General features: G+C 38.8%; 1 protein-coding gene across 4 annotated transcripts in view; it reads right to left on the bottom strand.

The window, feature by feature from the left end:
• The window catches only part of Aim2 (absent in melanoma 2), a 76205-nt gene that overhangs the window by 32626 nt on the left and 20233 nt on the right, over positions 1–23346 (bottom strand). The window contains exon 1 of one of the 4 annotated variants that reach the window (XM_015491658.2): positions 11217–11235. The exons of the other annotated variants lie outside the window; for them this stretch is intronic. The gene's annotated coding sequence lies outside the window, so the exon portion shown is untranslated. Of the gene's footprint in view, positions 1–11216; positions 11236–23346 lie in introns of those variants that run through there. 4 annotated transcript variants of the gene reach the window in all.

Below are 23346 nucleotides of genomic sequence, written 5' to 3'. Positions count from 1 at the left end.
TATATATGTGCATATATATATATATATATATATATATATATATATATATATATATATATTTCATATATGTTATAGCCAATGGGATTAACTGATAGATCAGATGTGGAGTCCTGAAAATAAAAAAGAGGTAAGAAAAACACTTTGATTCTTGGACTGAGTAATATCAAGTTGCTGCTACTGATACTGAGAAGTGGAAGGATGTCTAAGGGAAGATTTGGGATATATTAGAAGAAACAAAAGAAATTTGAATTTGGACATGTGAAGTTGGAGACACCACTTAGGGTTTCCAGGGGACTTCGGGTACTCAGATATAGTTCAGGAGAGAGTGCTAGTCCAAAGATGGAAATTTGAGAGTCATTTACATAAAAGTAGTAGTAGTTAAGCCATAAGGATCAGTGACTTCCACCAAAGTAGGAAATGCAGAGAGAAACAAGAAGCCCAAGCTAACCTTCTGGGCATTCCAATATCTATCCCATGGGGAAGAAGGTTGGCCAGCCTTAGAAAGTGGTTAGTGAAAAACATAGAAAACAAGGAAAAGTGGTGTTAAGGAAGAGAAAGAGATCAAATATATTGAATGTTTCTGAGATGCTAGGTAAGATAAAGACTGCAGAAAGGACATAGAATTAGCAATGTGGAGGTCACCAATGACAGTGACATTACTAGTTTTTTTTGTTGTTGTTGTTGTTGTTTTATTTGTTTCATTTTGTTTTGTTTTTATTGGTACCAGGGACTGAACCCAGGGGCGCTTAACCACTGAGCCATATCCCTAGCCTTTTTTTTTCTTTTCTTTCTTTTTCTTTCTATCTTTTCTTTTCTTTTTTGTGGGGGGAGGGGACAGGATCCTATTAAGTTGCTTAAGACCTCGATAAGTTGTCGAGGTTGACTTTGAATTTGCGATCCTCCTTCCTTAGCTTCCAAGAGTGTGCCATGGTGACCAGCAACAATGCTAGATTTGATGGCAAATGATAAGGGGAAAAAAGTTCAATTCAAGTAGATGGAGAGAAAAGGAAGAAAGAAAGTAAAACCCTACTCTTTTGCTGTAAAAGAGCTAGAGAAATGTAATGGAGGGAGGCATAAGATGGAGAAGGTTGTTGGATTTTTTTTTTTTTTTTTGGTCTGTTTCCTTGTTTTTCTAACATGGGAGGAATCACAGACTGCTTCATGTTGATGAGAATGATCTAGGAGAGGAGGAAAGATGGGGGTGTCAAACAAAAGGGAAATTGCTTACGCAAATGAAACCTTAAAAATGATCGCTCTTGAGACGTACCTTATAAAACAAAGGAAGCCCACCCCGCATTTCCTGCACTTGACATCTGCTTGGAAGGAACAACGCCTACCTTCCCCATGTCAGTGATTCTGAATGCCTCAAGGATTCCCCACTGTGTTGACTTGCTGCTACAGCTGACAGCTGTATAGCCAGAAACAGATCCTGGCGCTGTCATTGGGTAACTGTGTGATAGCCAGCAAATCACAACCTTCCAAAGTGCCCATATCCTCAAGTGTAAAATGAGCCCATTAAAGGGCGACTGTCAGAATAGGGTGATCCCATACAAGTAAGTCAAGAACTTACGACAGCTGTGCAAAGAACGATCGTTCAAAATTACTAAAGTGATAGAAATACAGTAATATTTTATCACAGCAGTTTTACCCAAGCTGGGAGGTGACGACTTGTATTGGAGACTGAGAAAAGAAGGTGGGTGGGTATCTTTTTAAAACTGTTTTTAAAAGGACAGATGAGGAAGAGTATGGGAGAGGTGGAGGAGCCCGGCTGGAATGAGAGGCTTTTGTGGCTTGGAGGAAAGCGCTGGAGTGACAGATGTCTAAGAAAGGGTCCTGTGTGAGTCAGCTCTGCGGGAACACTGGGGCCTGATTGTTGAATGAGGATCTCATCTCTTATTCATTGAATCAACAATGACATTCTGAACACTTCCTATGATGTATTAGGTTCTGGGATATAAAAGGAAGACAGGGTTCCAGCTGCTGAGTGGCTGTGTCAAGTCAGGGGAAGAGACACATAATTTAATAATGACAATGACACATTATGAAAGCAGTTCTACTAAACCATGCTGCAGATGCTCTTGAGAGCACAGGAAGAGCATCTAACCACACCAGTGATCCGTCAAGAGCTGCAGGGCCTCCTTCATCTCTTGCTGCAAGCCTCATCACCAAGCTTCTGCCAGAAGAAGCCCCTTATCACTGAGGTCACTGTGACCAGCATGTTGTCTGCCCCCTCCCTACATGACTTTCCCCGACATGTGGCATTGACCATTATCTGACACACTGTCTATTTGACTTATCTATCCTCTGACTCCTGCTCCTAAAATGTAAGCCCCCTGAGGGCAGGGATTTCTCCCTGCACCCACTTCACCTGACACAATGCCAGGCACAGAGAAGGTCCCTAAACAGTATGTGTTGAACGAATGAGTGGATCTCATAAAACTACAACGTACCAACAGGGACAGCAGTGAGGAGAGTGATCCATGCATTTCTAGAAGATGGAAAATGGATGGATTCAGCATGACCAGCTTAGTGAACAAGAAAAGGCACCCCATTGGGAGAACCCAACAAAAATTGTGCTCATACCACACAACCCCAAAGAGACACAGTAGTTTCCATAAAAGTGGGCTAAATAAGTGTAAGAAAGCACAGTTATTAAAGGTCTTTGTGAGGATCAGGTGCACTGTGGCATCCTGGGCAGCAAGATAAGTCTTTGTCCTCCAGTTTTGTAATCAGAGATACCCAGTGGGGGACACAAGGCACAGAAGTGTGGAGCACAGGCAACATGCTCAAGTAAAACTCTATACAGGAAAAAAAATGGGATCCCCAAGCCCTCTTCTCACTGACTCCCAGAATGCTAACAGGCAGGTGGGAGTAACCAGCAGAAGCCTCAAACGCCCCACTCCACCACCCACCATGACTGGCCCAAGAGAGAGAAACGCCATGGTTACTGACATTTTGGGTCCTCAAGACAAACAGTCAAACACTGTCCTGCTAATCCTATAATAAAACTAATTGATAAATAAATCTGATTCACACACCAAGAACTCCAATTTGTGTGTGTGTGTGTGTGTGTGTTAAATATGAGCAAACAGACAATCACATTCAGAAAAGCCTCTTATTTAAAAGGTGGCTGAGGCAGAAAGAACTTAAAAGAAATAGGCACAAAGTGCAGGGTCGAATAAAACAAAGTCATCACAGAAATAAGAAAAGGCATTGCATCAATGAACCAAAAAAGTAGGCTGATAAATGTGAAAATGAAACAGTAATAAAAGAGATTTTTAGAGATTTACTTTATGAATGTGATAGCAGAAAAAAATCATAGTTAATAGAGTGGTAGTAGATAAAGTTGAAGATCTCCATAAAAGTGAAACTGGAAGACAATTGGAATGGGAAAAAAGAAAAGAAAAGGCAGACAATAAAGGCTTATGCTAGAATGAATGATAACTAGCTAACAAGTGCTCGGGGAAGGGTAAACCGAGAGAATGGAGAAAAGAAAGTTATCTAGGAAATAATATCTCATTTAATAAACAATGGCATAGCACAAGGAAAAGCACATAACTTTATTCCTTAAGTTTTTAACAGAATTTATTTATTTATTGTGGTGCTGGGGATTGAACCCAGGGCCTTGTGCATGCAAGGCAAGCACTCTACCAACTGAGCTATAGCCCCAGCCCCAGACCTTTATTTTTAAAATCAACTCTAGGTTCACAGAAAAACTGAGCCCAAAGTCCAGATTTCCCATGGTCCCCTTTCCCCACACATGCAGAGCCTCCTGTAACCTCAACATCCCTGTCACATTGGCCACCACTGATGAACCTACACTGTTTTTACCACTGATGAACCTACATGAGTACATCAGTACTGCCCAAAGTCCACAGTTCACCTTAGGGCTCACTTGGTGTTGTGCATTCTATAGGTTTGAAAAAAAAATGAATTACACTTAAGCTTCCACCTCAGCAAAACATAAACAGTGCTCTGCCTACTCATGCTTGCCCCCACCACCCACCGACCTCTGGCAACCACTGATCTTTTTACTATCTCCATCATTTCGCCTTTTCCGGAATGTACTGGAGTTGGCATCACACATCAAGCAGGCTTTTTAGGCTGGCTTTTTCACTTAGTAATATGCATTTAAGTTTTCTCCATGTCTGTTTATGCTTTAATGTCTCATTCGTTTTTAGTGCTGAATAATATTCTATCATTTGGATGCACTACAGTTTGTTTATCCATTCTCTTACTGAAGGATAAAGTCTTCCAAGTTTGACTATTATGAATAAAGCTGCCATAAATAGCCTTGTGCTGATTTTTATATAAACCTAAGTTTTCAGTTCCTTTGTGTAAATACCAAGGAGTGTTATTCCAATATCATAAAGTAAAAGTATGTTTAATTCTATAAGAAACCACAGGATGGTCTTCCAAAGTGTCTACCATATTGCATTTCCACTAGCAGCCAAATAGAGTTCCTGTTGTTCCATATCCTTGCAGTTCATTTGGTGTTGTCAGTGTTGCAAACTTGGCCAAATGGATATGCACTGGCATCTCATTGTGGCTTTAATTTGCAGGTCCTGATAATGTTGATGTGGACCATTTTTTTCCCCACATATATATTTGTCATTTGTCTACCTTCTTTGGTGAAGAGTCTCTTAAAGTGCTTGGCCTCTTCCTTAATAGTGTTCTTACTTTTCTTTTTGTTGAATTTTAAGAGTTTTCTGCATATTCAGGGTACTTATCATATGTGGTTCCTGCAAATATTTTCTTTCAGTCTGTAGCTTTTCATTTGCTTGATAGTTATTTGCAGAGCAGAAATTTTTAATTTTCATGAAGTCCAGCTTTCAGCTTTTTCCTTTCATGGCTCAAGTCCATGCAGGATATCTAAAGAGTCATTGCCACTAAAAATGCAGCCACTCAGGAGGCTGTGTATAAAAATATATCTAAAAATCCCAGCCCCCATAGAGGCTGAGGCAGGAGGATCACAGTTTGAGGCCAATATGGACAACTTAGCAAGACCCTGCCTCAAAAGTGAAAAATAAAAAGGGCTGGGAATGTAGTTCAGTGGTAAAAGTGCCCCTGGGTTTAATCCCAGTACTGGAAAATAGAGAGATGAGTGATAGATAAATAGATAGATAGATAGAGTGAGCAAGCCATACTGAAGGTCATCTCACTTTTCTTCTCTTATCATCTAAGAGGTTTATAGTTTGTTTTATGTTCATATTTTGCATTATTTTTTAGTGAAGGATAGAAAGTCTATTTAAATTATTATTATTTATTGCATGTGGATACCAGTGTCCAGTATCACTTGCTGAAAAGAGTAGACTTCATCCATTGTATTACTTTTGTTCCTTTGTTAAAGATCGATTAATTTGGTTTGATGTGGGTCTAACTGGTTTCTTCATCTATTCTTTTGCCACCATCACACTATCTTGACTCCTGTAGCTTTAAGTTGGGGAGCATCAGCTCCTACAACTGGTCATTTTTCTCCAGTAGTGTTGGTTCTTCTAGCTCTCTTGCTTCTCTGTATAAAATTTAAAGTCCATTTGTGAATATTCACAAAGTAACTCTCGGGGATTTTGATTGCATTGCATGTATATATGAAGTCGGAAGATGCAACATCTTGAAAATATTGAATCTTTCTCACCATTAACATGGAATATATCTCCCTCTAGTTAGTTCTTCTTCAATTTATTTTCATTTTTTCAGAGTTCTGCTGTTTTACTCATCTATATACATACACACACACACACACACACACACGTGTGTGTGTGTGTGTTTGTGTGTGGTGTGCACTATTTCTTTCCTTCTACTTACTACAAATTTAACTTGGGTCTTTTAGAATCATAGATAGAATCATTCTAGGGATGATTGATTTTAGATCTTTCTCTGTTCCAGGCAAATCCTTTAAATTACAAAATACCATATATATATATATATATATATATATATATATATATATAGATAGATAGATAGATAGATATAGATATATCTATATATATATAGATATATAGATATATATGACATGGATAGATTTATACCTAAGTACTTCATTTTTGATGGTGCTAATTCAAATGATACTGTCTTTTTTTCAATTTTAAATTCCATTTATTGCTTATGTATAGAAAAGCAATTGATTTTTGTATATGAATCCTATATCTTTTTGTATATTAATCTTGTGTACTTACTGTTATAATCACTTACTGGTTCCAGTTCTTTAGTTATTTCAGATTTTCTTCCAAGATGACCATATCATGTGCAAAGGCAGTTTATTTCTTCCTATCTAATCTATACTCCTTTTATTCCATTTTCTTGCATAATTTCCTTCCTTTCCTTAGCTAGGACTTCCAATATATGTTCAAAAGAAGTAGTAAGAGAGGTCTTGCCTTGTTCTTGATATCAGCAGGAAAGCTTTGAGTTTTTCACCATTATGATGTTAGCTGTAGGATTTTTTGTAGACAATTTTGATCAAGTTGAGAAGACTCCCCTATCCCTAATTTGCCACATTCTCATGATTGGGTATTGGCCTTTGTCAAATGTTTTTCTGCATTTATTAACATGATCATGTGATCTTTCTTCTTTTTTATAATTGATTTTATTTTTTAAATACGACAGCAGAATGCATTACAATTCTTATTACACATATAGAGCACAATTTTTCATATCTTTGTATGTAAAGTATGTTCACATCAATTCATGTCTTTATACATGTACTTTGTTTTTGTTTTTGCATTACTGTTCTTATTACACATATATACCACAATTTTTCATATCTCTGTTTGTACATAAAGTATGTTGACACCCAATTCGTGACTTCATACATGTACTTTGGATAATGATGTCCATCACATTCCACCATCCTTGCTAATCCCCTTGTTCATATGCCCCCTCCCTTTCATAGATGAATTCTGGATCTTTCTTCTTTAACCTGTTGATATAAGAGATTACATTAACTGATTTTCTAATGTTGAACAGCCTTGCATATAAGGGCAATTCTCACTTGGTCGTGATTTATAATTGTTTTTATATGTTGCTAGATTCAACTGGCTAATATTTTGCTGAGGAATTTTGCATGTATATTCACGAGAGACAGTGGCCTGTGATTTTCTTTCCATATAAAGTCTTTGTTTGGTAGGGATATGAGATAATTCTACCTTCATAAGATAACTTAGTATTCTCTTTGCTTCTAACTTCTGAAAGAGACTGTAGAAACTTTGTATAATTTCTTGCATCAGTGTTTGGCAGAGCCACCAGTGAACCTGTGTGAACCTGGTGCTTTACGTTATAAAAGGTTATTAATTACTGATTCAAATTCTTCAATAAATAGAGATCTAGTAGGATTCTTTATTTCTTCTTTTGTGAGTTTTGGCAGGCTGTGTTTTGGAAGGAACTGGTCCATTTCATCTAGGTTATCAAATTTGAGGACATGGATTTGTGATCATATTAGCCTTTCAGTGTCTATGGAATCTGTAGTGATATCTCTTCTTTTATGTCTCAGATATTAGTTATCTGTTTTCTGTCTTTTCTTTTTAGCTAGTCTGGGTTGGTTTATCAATTTTGTTGATCTTTTCAAAGAATTAGATTTTGGTTTCAATTGACTTACTCTACTGATTCTCTGTTTTCAATGTCATTGATCTCAGCTGTGGTTTGCACTATTTCTTTCTTTCTACTTACTACGAATTTAATTTGTTCTTCTTTTAGAATCACAGATAGAATCATTCTAAGGATGATTGATTTTAGATCTTTCTTCTGTTCCAGGCAAATCCTTTAAATTACAAAATACCAAAGAGACTGAAGATCCTAAAATATTCCTTAGGAAGAAGACATCCCATTTAAAGATTAGGATTACAGATGGCATTAGCCTTCTTGACACAAACAGCACTGGAAGAAGTGAAAGTGGAACAATTATTTTAGTATTTGAGGGAAAACAAAATTCAGGCTGGTGTTGGATACCTAGCTGGCAATTAATTACCTGTAAATGTAAGGAAGCAACAAAATTTTTCAGATATCTCCATGTCTTAGTCCATTTGAGCCTCCATAACAAAAATACCAGGGGTCTTCAAACACAGGCATTTATGTCTCACAGTTCTAGAGGCGGAGAAGTCTAAAACCAAGGTGTGAGTAGATTCAGTATCTGGTGCAAACTTGAATCCTGGTTCATAGATGGTCCTGTTCCGGCTGCATTGTCACATGAAGTGGGTGTTCTGGAGTCCTATTTATTAGGATATAATCTACCTAGGTCCTAGAGGCCTCACTTCCTGATACCATCACACAGGTGTTTAGAATTTCAACGTGAGCTTTAGGAAAACACAAACATTTTTCCATAATACCTCACAATGACAATGCTGAGAAGCCCCTGAACTTTGACTTGTACAAGAATAGTGAGCAATCTGTCCAAATTTAAATAGGAGGACATAAATCTCAAGAAAGAATATTTCCAAAGGGGGAAAAAATGTGTGCTGTATGTGTGTGAGAAAATGTAAACATCGTACAGGGCGTAACTGTGAGTTATATTTGTGTGGTTATAGAAATGTAAAACACCAGATATTGATTTAACCAGAGATTTTGAAATGAATATACTGGAGAAACAGGAAGGGAGAATCACATATACTTAGGAGACGCAAATGTCTTGCAACATAAGAAATTATAGGTGTAAGAAAATACAAGTTCAGGGGCTGGGGTTGTGGCTCAGTGGTAGAGCGTGCTCACCTAACGTGTGAGGCACTGGGGTCGATCCTCAGCACCACATAAAAAAGTAAATAAACAAAATAAAGGTATTGTGCCCATCTACAACCAAAAAAATTGTTGATCTTCTATTGAGGAAAATCAATAGATAATAACTAAAATTGAAAAGCAAAGGACTAGATCATAATATTAGAAAAGACTTTTAAAAGTAGGTACTGCTGGTGAGTGAGATTTGGGAGTGGGGCAGAGAGCTACTCTTTATTGTCCTTCTTAATACTGTCTGAATTTTAATCTATAGTAATGTATCAACTTGCCAAAGATAAAGATTAGACTTAAAACTTCAGAGGCTCTGCTTGATGCTCACTGAAATACCTTTCTACTCTTTCATCCTAGGGATCTATGTACTGTGCCATCAGTTCCAAATGTGACATACAAAATAATATTTCAGAGGTGGAATTAAATACTTCCAGCTAAATGAAATTGAGAAGGATCCATTAGGGAACAAAAAGTACTTGGACTGGTCCTTTTAGAATTAGATTTTTATTAAGCGAGAATATAAAATGTGGATTATTAGGCCAATGTAATGGAGAAGTCATATCTCACAGATCACACCCATGTATTCAACACTTGGACCGTTTTCTATAGTCCCCGATTGCCTGTAGCACAAAGAACTGACCTTTATCACTCAGCCACTAAGGGCTAGGTCCCTTCCACAGGTTATTTCATGTAACCTCACAGCTACTCTATGCAATATATTGCTCGTGCCTCATAAGTGAGGGTTCTTGCCAGACATGGTGGCACATGCCTGTGTTCCCAGCAATGTGGAAGGCTGAAGCAGAAGGGTCACAAATGTGAGACCAACCTAAGCAACTGAGCAAGACCCTGTCATAAAATAAAAAATTAAAAGGGATGGGGATGTAGTTCAATGATACAGCAGCACCCCAGTACTACATAAATAAGTAAACAAATACATAATGTATGTGCTGGGACTTAGAAATCTCAAGGCACTTTTTGCATGACTTATGGTCTAATTAGAATTTTAACCCTACTGTTTTCGGTTAAGATATACATTTATTTTTCCATTGCTCTGCCCTGCCTTCTTAGAATATTTATAGGTTCACTATATAGAAACTGTTTTTTTAGGAGTACAAATACATCAAATAATCAAAGTCTAGAAGAACAGTCCCTGAACTCCTCCAGCCCCTCCCATTTCTAGTTCTTGCTCACCACTTCCTCCCCTGCACGGGTGCACAGCTCAAAACACAGACAGACTTTCTACCAGAAATCAATTATCTGAAATCTCTGGAATTGGTGAAGATTCTTACTGCAAATAACAAAATATACTCCTCCTAATTTAAGGAGAAAGAGACTTTATTAAAAATAAGAACTCAGAGATCACTGGAAAGGCTAAATAAAACAAAAGACCAGCCCAAACTCATAGAAGTCTATCACTGTGATCCCCACACCTCCTTGCCCACCACATACAAAACCATGTGTTCCACACCTCCTCCTCTACCACACACACTACCATGTGCCCCACACCTCCTCCCCTCCCACACACACCACGTTCCCCACACCTCCTCCTACACCACTTACACCATGTTCCTCATATCTCCTCCCCTACCACATACACCACCATGTGCCCCACACCTCCTCCCCTCCCACACACACCACTATGTTCCCACTCCCTCCTGACCACACACACCACGTTCCCCACATCTCCTCCTACACCACTTACACCATGTTCCTCACATCTCCTCCCCTACCACATACACCACCATGTGCCCCACACCTCCTCCCACACCACATACACCACCATGTTCCCATTTCCTCCTGACCACATACACTACCATGTGCCCCATACCTGCTTGCTCACCACATAACACCACCATGTGCCCCACACCTCCTCCCCTACTACATACACCAGGTGCCCCACACCTCCTTCCTCACCTACATACACCATGTTCCCCACGCCTCCTCCCTCAGCCACTTATACCATGTTCTTCACACCTCCTCTCTCACATACTTACACCACTATGCTCCACACACCTATTCCCTCACCACATATACCACCATGTTCCCATTTCCTCCAGATCACATATACCATCATGTGCCCCATACCTGCTTGCTCACTACATAACACCACAATGTGCCCCACACCTCCTCCCACACTACATACACCACCATGTGCCCTCCACGACCTCCCACACCACATACACCAGGTGCCCCATACCTCCTTCCTCACCCACATACACCATGTTCTTCACACCTCCTCCCTCACACACTTACACCACTATGCTCCCCATACCTCTTCCCTCACCACATACACCATGTGCCCTCCGCCTCCTCCCACACACATTTATACCACCATGTGCCCCACACCTCCTCCCCTACCCACTAACACATACCACGCACCACACAGCAAAACTCTTCTGAATGATTTAAGTTCACTGCTTGGGCCACCAAACACAGGATGACAAGACATGATTGCAATGCAATCACTGTATCTGCAGCACTAATGCCAACTGTGTCAGGACTCTTACTTTTCCATTGCCACTATTGCCAAGAGCACAAACTCTTCTAAAGCCAGCTCTATCGGCAAGATGGAAGCTCCACGGGTGCCTGGATATCATGCTAAGGACTTCCAATTGAAGCCTTACTTGGAGCATCAGACAGGGTAAAACCAAATCACCTGCATCCATCCATCCTGTAAGAGAAACTGAGATTATACTTCTAGTTTGGGAGGTAAAGATCATTGCATGCAAATTATTTAAAAGATGCTGGAAAGCCTCAAATCTGACATATGTGCACTAAAAACCCAATCAAAACAGATGAGGATTCAACTACTCTTAGATTTCTGGGCCAGGAAAGTAGGGGACTGATGGTATCATTACAGAGACTGGGGACACTGGAGGAGGAGGAGTAGGAGGAGGTCAGAGTAGGTGAGAAGATTGTGAGTGAGTGTGGGAAGTGCTGAGTTTGAGGTACTCATGAGAAATGTAAATGGAGATGTTTAATTGAATATATGAGCCTGGAGCTTAGATGAAAGGTCAGAGCTCCAGACAATAACGTGTTCGGCGTCAGAATACAGATGGCAACTGATGCTGTGAATAGGATGAGACAGTCGGAGGGGGCAGGTGGAGTGGTAAGAAGGTGGCCGAGGAGCCATGCAGAGTTCAGACCGTCAGGAGTGGGGGAGAGGAGAAAGAGGAAAAGGGAGACTTAGAGAGCAAGGTCAGAGCACTAGAGGAAAGAGGCAAGAGCTGGTGGCATGTTGGAAGGCAAGGCAGACAGTACTTCAAAGAGGATGGGGATCAATAATGTAGTGTAGACTCCAAAGCTGCTCAGAGAACAGATCCCCAGTGTTCTCACCATGCACACAGCAAAAGGAAAACTATGTGAGCCATATAAGTAAATTAGCTTGATTCCAGCCATCATTTATAAGAGGTACTATATGAAAGCATCATATACCCTGTAAATATACACAGTTTTTCTTCCTCAGTTATTTCTCAGTAAAGCTGCGGGGAGGAGATAAAGTTCAGAGGTTTTGTCAGTTCTATCTCAGATCCAGGAATCATGCTGCAGATCATTCATTATTCACGTCCTCCAGATTTTACCCCTCATTCCGAGACTTTTCGTCTGGTTTGCTCTGCTCATATGGGGCCATGATGTTCTGAAACAAGAAGTCAATGTAAAGGCACCAAGGCGGAGGCCAAAGTGCAGGCCTGGGGGCGCATCTTCACGTCTCCCCAGCTTCTGAGTCATGTCATTGCCTACATCGTCAGAGCCTCCTCTTCCCACCTCTGGAACTTGGGTGGGTGATCCACCCAGGCTGTGTGTTGGTCTCTGGTCTCCTGCTGTGATCTCATCTGCCCTCTATGCTCAGGCCTTTCCCACACTCCAAGCTACACCTGCCCCCCAAAGATCTTGCCATTCATTTCATCTTCCCCCTTCCTTTGGGTCATTACTATTCACATCCAGGTCTCCCTTTACATTTCACTTTCTTCAAAGTCGTTTTGAACCCTCTCTGCATGATCCTGGGTTTAGTGTTCCTACTGTTTATTCCCAGGATACAAAGAGCTGCCTATCTCGGCAACATAAAGCAAGGAAGTGCACAGATCTGACTCCATACCATAGAAGCTGAAATACCTGCTCCATCGATTTGTGTGGTTTTATGCAAGTCCCTTAATCTGCTGAAGTATCTATTCCTTGAGAGTTCCTAATAGACCCTGATAGCACCTAATCCATGGGGGTGTTATGAAAACGAAAAGGTTTTTTGCACTTAAAACACTAAACAAAGTAATTGAAAGATGGAAAGCACTCAGCACCAATGGCCCATTATTATTACTATCATCATTATCATGTCGCTTCACGACATGGTTTAGTGTCATCTCTGCCCCCCCCCTTTTTTTAAATGCAAACATCACAGGGGCAGAAACTGTCTCATGTTTATGAATGAAAGAAAATAATCATCAGAAACTGAAATATATAAGACCTAAATGCATGTTTGTTAAATATGTGTTCCAAACTCAAATCACCAAGACTCAATCTCAACCCAAACCCTAAAACTCAAGATGTGCATTCAAAACTACGTGCTCTGCATTTCTATCCAGATGTATAATGAAGAGTTCAGTCAACACATCCTAAATCACCGATTGTCAGAGGATTCGAAGCACCTTCTCAACTAGACTTCCCTTGTACTGTTAATAGAACCACAGCTCTAAAAATGACCTGGCTTCATAGCCTGCAATTCTTCCCTCTTGCTTGACCATGTCTGCTCAATGTCACTCATATTGATAATACAAGTGACAAGCCTGATTCAGGGGTGATGGCAGAGATGATGGCAGGCAGGGGAGTTTATAGTAAAATTAAAATGATCCATCACACCCAAGACTCAGTTAACCTTCAAATATCAATGGGAAGCCTGGCTGAAGGAACCCTCCTTATGTTGACCTGCAAAAGGGTACCTGATGACAAGAACAGGTTTCCTTTTTAAATTTATATCTCAACATTTATATTAATCATTTATTAATGAACTTTTAATGATAATAATCTATCATGCTATTTGCATGATAATAAAAGGCAACTCTAGGCTTTTCTTCCATTCTGGCAAGTCTAATTTTTAATTTAATGGTGAGAAGTAGCACAGTGGGGTAGGTTTTTTGCAGGGAGTGTCAAAGAGGTCTTTTGACCCCAAATGTTTTCTGTATAATTAGAAAATTTCTAGTTTACTCTTACCTCTCTTTTTTTTTTCTTATTTACCAAAGTAGATAAGAGGAAATTATAAAATGATGAAAAGAATTAAAGCAACTGGTGATAAGTCAGGATAGCCATCCCAACTTGGAAATCAGATGAGCAGAAAGAGGGAGAAGAAGAATAAAGAGGCACAGGATTATTCTGATGTTCTCAGGTTAAGTGAGGTCCAGGGGTGATAAGCTGGCTCTGGCGAATGGAAGGATGTGTGCATATGTGAAACATAAAAGCTGTGTCGCTGACACCTGGATCCATCATCTTCCTGAATACTAACCCTGATGCTTTATCAATAAGCATGCCTCAGAGCCATAGGATGAAGGAGTTCCAGATACTAGAAGCCTCATCAGTCAGTTGGGTTTGACATTTGTTGGTTCATGACATCAAGGTCATGACCTACAGCTTCAGTTTTCCCAATTAAATATCAAATTATGCACTTCCACAATGGTGAAAGATGTTCCTGTTCCAGGGTTCAATATCAATGAAACTGTGGTTTCCAAATATAAATGACAGCTTTTTTTCCCTAAATATTGATGGCTTAAAACAACTTTCATACATTTGGTACATACATCTCTAGTCTCACATTTCATCTTAGTCCATCATGCACCTGACTACATGCATCTTCCTTCCTTTGAGCCACTGACTTAGGGGTTAAAGAAGCATTATTTCAATTTAATATTCCTAGCAAACTTCCATAGTAAGCACAGTTACTATCTTCATTATATAGACAATCAAATAGAGGCTTACCTATGTTATGTGAAAGGCCCAAGATCATACAACTAACAAGTGGAAGAAATAGTGTTTGAACCTTAGCCTTCTGAAGTCAGAGCACACTCTTAAACATTGCCCCCTAGTGGCCAAATGAAAAAGCCCAACTCTGTAACCAAAAGGATGAAAACTCAGTGGATCAGCCCATAGAGGCACAAGAGATGGATGGATACACATTATAGGCCTTGCTCAAAGAGGCCCCTCTGTTGGATGGTTTGTACAACCCCACCACATCCAGTCTTCCCTGCTGGGCCTCACTATTGGATTCTTCCTTTACAAGTACTTCTCCAAATTTCATCAATTTATTCTCAGGCTAGCAGAATGAAAATAAAACACAAGATCACTCTGCTTAGTTCTTTAAATTATATACCAGTCCAAACAAAAATGGCCACTCAAGGACATGATCCCTGAGCCCCCGAAGCATGAAAATAACAAAAAATATACCTATGATTTCCTATGATGAATTTATCCTTCTAGGTTTTCCATAACTCACTTTCATCTGTGCCCTACCAACTCCATTGGCTTTTACTTACACTAAACTATTTACTTACAGTAGCTGGACTGTCACCATCCAGATCCCTGAGCTCACAACCAAAGCATGGCTTCCTCCAGTGTGCAGGAGTACAGGCAGCCAAGAGAGCAGAGTTTGTCTCCCAGAGATGCCCTATGCTGAAGGAGCTCCTGGCATATTGTTACACCCCTCCCTGGAGGCAGCCTGAATTCAAGGATTGCCCTTTGGTGACATTCAAGGTCACAGCCTTCTTGCCTTAATAAGGGAGAATTGGAGGCATCCAAGCTCTCTAGTACCTGGGGGATTGGCTATATCCCCCATTATAAGTGCAATGTAGTTTAACTTCTCCTTCTGCCCAGCCCAGTTTCCCTCTCTCTATTGGACGGTTCCTGAGTGCACCCTCCAAGAAACCTGCAGGCAAATCTCAGTTCTGTTTCTTGGGAACTCCACCTAAGATAATATTCAACCATATTCATAAATACTGTCATTTAACTAAAGTGCAAAAATGCAGTATAAAGATATACACCAGAAGGAGATCCAAGATGGCGGGCCAGAGGGAGGCAGCATTCTGTGTAGCTCTATGCCTGGGACTCAAGTAGTGAGAATACTGCTTCTCTGCAAGCGACATTCCTGCTTCCATGCAGGAATCATGCTCCAGACTCCAGAGTCAAGAGTAGGTCTCCCAACTACTCGCCCACACAGGACTACCAGGTACCCCAGTGGGACCATCAGCACCCATGCAGAACTTTCGGCCACCCATGCTAGCAGAAATCAGAGACACTGCTCCAATGCAGGACACCGGGTAGCTTCCCACATACAAAAACTCTGGCTGCCACTCCCATGTGGATCCCAATCCACCAACATGGGGCTCCCCGGGTCGCTGCCACCTTGGGACTCTGCAAGAAGGGAGACAGTTCCCTATACGCAGTGGCCTTCACACAGGCTCTGAAGTCATCTGAAAGCCATATACTGAAGACACAGAGCTCGACTCTGAATTCATCATCCAATGCGATCGCCTGGCTCCCAATCACCCAAACCAACACCCCATCACTGAAAGCAGGAACTTCCATCTTGGGCCACCTTTATCACCAACTTCAATGGGGACAACTCAAAATTTGGGACTCTGGCTGGCCAGGTACCCAGTTTCTAACTCCCCCCTCTCCCCAGTAGACACTAACCCAGCACAGTGACACCCTGGTTACCTTCACCATCCTGAGGGTGCAGATACCACCTAACAACAGACAACCCCACCTAGTGGATGAGAAGGGAAGCAGGAAAGATACTGATCTCCAACTGAAACTATCCCTGTTTCTTCCTTCAAGGTTTCATTTTTTTTTCTCCCTTTCTATCCTCTCACCCTCATATCCCCAATGTACATGAAACTAAGTACTTTGCATGAATTAGGATTTTGAGGACTGGGATGTCTGAATAGTATATTATGGTTGTGTTATATATTCTTTTGGTTGTTTATTTGTTTTCCTTTTCTCTTTTTTTCCACCAATTTCTACTATTTTAACCTTTTTTACTTTTCTTAATATATATGTGTGTTTGTTTTATGTACTCTACTGTCTTCCCACTTACTTGTCTACCCCAAATTACTTCCTCCTCTTCTCCTGCTAATCTTCCTCTTTAGATTTCTCTTTCACATTTCCTAAGATATACTAACACCATATCCTCACCTCCTACCTCATCACCGTATCATCCTACTCCTGATGCCTGGTTCTTTGTCCACCATCAGAAACTGTAAACTCTTTTACAAACCTACTGAGTATATTGTAGATAATAATTCAGTTCACCATTTCTGTACATTGTGATCAAACTGGAAAAGTCTTAATAACAAACATTGATTTTTAGGGTGTATATTGTTTATACTGGGATCTGCTAACATTCTCCTTCACCTCAAAGGTATTGGAACTCTACAGGGGCTAAAAAATAAGGTAATGCCTTGGATCCCCAGAGCTAGAAGAGAAGACACACAAGCAACATGAAAAGACAAGGGAAGAAAGTGCCCCAAACAAATCAAGATACCACATTATTAGAATCCATGGCCAGCACAGCAGAAGAAATGACAGAGAAGGAGTTCAGGATGTCCATAGTTAAAATGTTCTGTGAATTAAAGGAGCAAATACAGGCAGCAAAAGACCATTTTGACAAAGAGCTACATAAACAAATACAGGAAGCAAAAGATTACTTCAATAGGGAGATGGAGGTTCTTTAAAAAAATAAAAAACCAGAAATCCTTGAAATGAAAGAAACAATAAACCAAATTTAAAGTTCAATTGAAAGCATCACCAACAGATTAGACCATTGGAAGACAGGACCTCAGACAATGAAGATAAAATATATAATCTTGAAAAAGATGTAGACCACACAGTGAAAATGGTAAGAAACCATGAGCTGAACATTCAAAAAAATATATTATAGCATAAAAGACCAAATTTAAGGGTTATTTTGGGACAGAGTAAGGCATAGAGTTCCAAACCAAAGGAATGAGCAGTCTATTCAATGAAATAATATCAGAAATTTTCCAAACATGAAGAACAAATTGAAAAACCAAATTCAAGATACTTACAGGATGCCAAATGTACAGAATCACAACAGATCCACACCAAGGCACATTATAATGAAAATGCCCATCATAAAGAATAAGGAGAGAATATTGATAGCCACGAGAGAAAGGAATCAGATTACATAAAGGAGAAAACTAATTAGATTATGTAGATTTTTCAATCCAGACCCTTAAAACTAGAAGATCCTGGAACAATATATACCAAGCTCTGAAAGAAAATGGATGCCAACCATATATCCAGCAAAATTAAGCTTTAGATTTGATGATGAAATAAAAACCTTCCATGATAAACAAAAGTTAAAAGAATTTACAACTTGAAAGCCTGCACTACAGAACATCCTCAGCAAAATATTCCATGAAGAGAAATTGAAAAACAACAATGAAAATCAGCAAAGGGAGGTATTTCACTAAAGGGAAAACTAATCAAAGGAGAAATCAAGTCAAGTTAAATACCAAAAATTAACAAAATGGCTGGGAATACAAAGTATGTCTCATTAATAACCCTGAATGTTAATAGCCTAAACTCACCAATCAAAAGACTTAGACTGGCAAATTGGATTAAAAAAGAAGAAGAAGAAGATCCAACAATATGCTTCCTCAAAAAGACTCATAGGAAAAGACATCCACAGACTGAAGGTGAAAGGTTGGGAAAAATCATAGCACTCACATGGACTGTGGAAGCAAGCAGGGGTTTTTATCCTCATATCAAGTAAAGTAGACTTCAAGCCAAAGTTAATCAAAAGGGATAAAGAAGGATATTTCATACTGCTTAAGGGAACCATTCATCAACAAGACATAACAATAATAAATTTATATGCCCCAAACAATAGACTGTCTACATTCATCAAACAAACTTTTCTCAAGTTCAAGAGTCAAATAGACCACAACACAATAATTCTGGGTGACTTTAATACACCTCTTTCACCACTGGAGAGATCTTCCAAACAAAAGCTGAACAAAGAAACTATAGAACACAATTATACAATCAAGAACTCAATAATACAATCAATAACTTAGACTTAACTGACATATATAGAATAATTTATCCTTCAATGAACAGATACACTTTCTTCTTAGCAGCACATGGATCCTTCTCTAAAATAGACAATATACTATGCAACAAAGCAACTCTCAGCAAATATAAAAAAAATAGAGATATTACCTTGCATTCTATCAGATCATAATGGAATGAAATTAGAAATCAAAGATAAAATAAAAAATAAAAGATACTCCAAGCCCTGGAGACTAAATAATATGCTACTGAATGAACAATGGATTTCAAAAGACTTCAAGGAGGAGATTAAAATATCCTTAGAGATGAATGAGAACAGATACAATGTACCAAAATCTCTGCAACACTAGGAAGGCAGTACTAAGAAGAAAGTTCATTGCATGAAATTCATTCCTTAAAAGAAGAAAAAGTCAACAAATAAATGACTTAACATTACATCTCAAAGCCCTAGTAAAAGAAGAACAAATCAACACCCAAAGCAGCAGAAGACAGGAAATAATTAAAATCAGAGCTGAAATTAATAAAATTGAAACAAAAGAAACAAGTGAAAAAATTGACAAAACAAAACCTTGGTTCTCTGAAAAATTGACAGACCCTTAGCCATGCTATTGAAGAAAAGGAGAGAAAAAACTCAAATTGGTAACATATGTGATGAAAAAGGAAATATCACAACAGAAACTACAGAAATACAGAAGATAACTAGAAATTATTTTGAAAACTTGTACCCCAATAAAATAGAAAATATCAAAGGCAATGACAAATTTCTAGAGTCATATGATTTGCCTGAATTGAATCAGGATGATATACACAATTTAAACAGATCAATTTCAAGAGATAATATAGAAGACACCATCAGAAGCCTACCAACCAAGAAAAGCCCAGGACCAGATGGATACAAGTTCTACAAGACCTTTAAAGAAGAACTAATACCAATATTCTTCAATTGATTTCAGGAAATACCCAAAGGACTTAAAAATAGCATACTACAGGGACACAGCCACATCAATGTTTATTGCATCAAAATTCACAGTAGCTAAACTGTGGAACCAACCTAGATGCTTTTCAGTAGATGAGTGGGTAAAGAAAATGTGGTATATATACACAATGGAATATTACTCAGCAATAAAAGAGAATAAAATCATGGCATTTGCAGGTAAATGGATGGAGTTGGAGAATATGATGCTAAGTGAAGTTAGCCAATCATAAAAAAACAAATGCCAAATGTTTTCTCTGATATTAAGAGGCTGATTCATAGTGGTGTTGGGAGGCGGAGCATGGGAAGATTAGAGGAATTCTAGATAGGGCAGAGGAGAGGAAGGAGAAGGGAAGGAGAAAGGGGGTAAAAAAAATGGTGGAATGAGGTGGACATCATCACCCTAAGTACATGTATGAAGACACAAATGGTGTGAATACATTTTGTATACAACCAGAGATACGAAAAAAAATGTGCTTTATATGTGTATATGAATTGTGATGCATTCTGCTGTCATATATAACAAATTTTTTGGAATTAAAAAAAAGATATACACCAGAAGGTACACGAATATAAAGTTCAGACACACACCAGAAGGTAAAAATATATGATTAAGAAATCTATGAATCAGTCCTTCTCATATGCCACCAGGAGTTTATATTTTCTTCACAATTTCATAATTTTGTCATTGCTGATTGTCATCGTGTTACTTAAATGCCTTGCCCTTCAGTTTCAAGTTTGTTTTTAATCTCTAAGTATAGAGGCTTGATCAGTTCCTCTGTATGATCACTTCAGACAGAGTCCAAACTTCACTTGGAATCTTCCTAGTGAAAACTTTTGCTATCTTTGCTACAATGTCACATTTGAAGGTTACTTTTGTGTTTTGCTTTATCTTGAACTGCTCACCTAGTTATGGTGACTAGAGACAGATCTGTCTGTGAGAGCCAGCATCAAACGTTATGAAAGTCAAGATTCAACTCTAGGAAACCATTAGGACATAACTTTTTGGTTTCTCTTTGCGGTGAGCCTCTTAAAGCGATGCTCAAAACTTTCACTGAGAAAACTCACTCTGTTTCACCACATGAGCATGAAGTACCTCAGTCTCAGAGACTGACTAAAACCACTTCCTTGCCTTCAGCACCAATACTTCCTCTGGGATCCCTTTTCCCAAGTAAATTCCTATTGACCTTCCTTCCCTTTCAGTCTCTTCTTGGAATGGAAACATTGGAACACAGGTACAGGCTATAAGTCAGAATCCTTAAACGAGAAAGCTCAGTCTCCACATGAGATTCACAAAACTTGGTTTGTATGGATGTAAGCATAATAAAAGTAACTTTAAAAGTTAATTAAAGGGAGGTACTGGGTAGTGAGATTGATGAAATTATGTTATGTGCAGGTACAAATATGCCACAGTGAAACCCATTATTCTACATGATTAATATACACCAGTAGAGTTTTAAAAGAAAAAATTACTTAACAAGGTTAATTAAATAAACAGAAAACAGACTGGTGAGATAAAGGTCAGATTCTCTATATTCAGCTGTTCTTGATCTCACAGGGACAGAGGACAAAAGGCTTTCCTTCAGTCTGTTAATACCTTCATAGTATGTGTGGCTTTAGGACCACTGAAAACTGAGTGGTCAGTGCACAAGGGCCCTTTGTCACGGGATGCTGTGGTGGGCTCTGCCTTTCTGTTTGTTTATATTAATGGGCTCTTCTAAGTTATATGATAAAATTACACAATATGATAAAATTACCCAAGCATGAAATATATATCATTCTAATTAGGACCCCATTTTTGTGGATGGTTACCGTGGAGATTCACTTATGAAAATTATGTTAGATTTATTCTACTGTCTTTCCTATTCCTATCCCCTCTCCCTTCCTTTTGTTCCCCTTTATTTAATCTAATGAACTTCTCTTCTTCCTCTTACACTCTCCTTTATTGTGGTTTAGATTTCACATATCAGCCAAGATATTCTAACTTTTGTTTTTTAGGATTGGTTTATCTCATGTTTCCAAATCCGTTCATTTACTAGCAAATGTTATATAGTCATTCTTCTTTGTGGCTGAGTAATATTATATTGTATATACATATAAAAATTTCTTTATCCATTCATCTGTTGATGGGCACCTAGGTTGGTTCCATAGCTTAGCTATTGTGAATTTTGCTGCTATAAACACTGATGCGCTGTGTTAAGTGTATATCTCTATGCTACAGAGTTACAGTAACAAAAGAGTGAGGTACTGTAGCATGGTGCTTTTAAATTTGGGGGTTATATACCAAGGAGTGAGATAGCTGGGTCAAATGGTGGTTCCATTCCAAGTTTTCTGAGGAATCTCCATACTGCTTTCCAGAGGGGTTGCACCAATTTGTAGTCCCGCCAACAATGTATGAACATTCCCTATTCCTCACATCCTCACCAAGATTTTTTGTTATTTATATTCTTAATAATTTCCATTCTGACTCAGGTAAGATGGAATCTCAGTGCAGTTTTAATTTGCATTACCCTAATTGCTAGAGATGTTGCACATTTTTTCATATATTTGTTGATCATTCCTATTTCTTAGGAATCAATTTAACATCAGAGGCAAAGGATCTCTACAGTGAAAACCACAGAACACTAAGGAAAGAAATTGAAAAAGACCTTAGAATATGGAAAGACCTCCCATGTTCTTAGATAGGCAGAAGTAATATTTTCAAAATTGACATACTACCAAAAACAATTTCAGATTCAACGCAGTTCCCATCAAACTTCCAATGATGTACTTCACAGAAATAGAAAAAACAGTCATGGAATTAATTTGGAAAAATAAGAGGCCCCAAATACCTAAAACAGTCCTTAGCAAGAAACAGGAAACAGAAGGCATCACAATAGCAGATGTTAAGTTATACTACAGAGTTATAGTAACAAAACAGTGTGGTACTGCCACCAAAACAGGCAAGAAGACAAATGGAACAGAATAGAAGACACAGAGACAAACTCATATGAACACAGTTATCTCACACTAGACAAAGGCACTGAAAACACACACTGGAGAAAAGATAGCTTCTTCAACAAAGTCCATATGTAGTTGAATGAAAGTTAACCCCTCTCTCACCCTGCACAAAAATCAACTCTAAGTGGATTAAAGATTTAGGAAACCGACAAGAAAAGGTAGGTACAGCACTTCAACATATTGACAAAGAACTGACTTCCTGAATAAGACTCCTAAAGCACAAGAAATAAAACAAAAAAAAAAAATCAATAAACGTGATGGCATCAAACTAAAAAGCTTCTTCACAGAAAAAGAAACAATCAAGAGTACGAAGAGAGAGCCTACAGAATGGGAGAAAATCTTTACCATCGGCTCCTCAAGAGAAGGTGTTAATTTCCAGGATATACAAAGAACTCAAAAAGCTTTACACCAAAGAACCAAAGAACCCAATCAAGGAGTGGGCAAAAGACCTGAACAGACCCTGTCCTATAATTCTTGAGGACAGAAAGCATGTAACTAATGATGATGAATAAAATTACATACTTCTATACTACAATCATTACAAAGGCACTCATCATCTCTGTATTGAGAGACATCTCAACTACAATGGA

Source organism: Marmota marmota, unplaced genomic scaffold, assembly GCF_001458135.2.
Source record: "Marmota marmota marmota unplaced genomic scaffold, marMar, whole genome shotgun sequence".
Taxonomy (NCBI): domain Eukaryota; kingdom Metazoa; phylum Chordata; class Mammalia; order Rodentia; family Sciuridae; genus Marmota; species Marmota marmota.
Note: the sequence above shows the minus strand (reverse complement) of the source record. Positions and strands in the feature narration are given on the sequence as shown.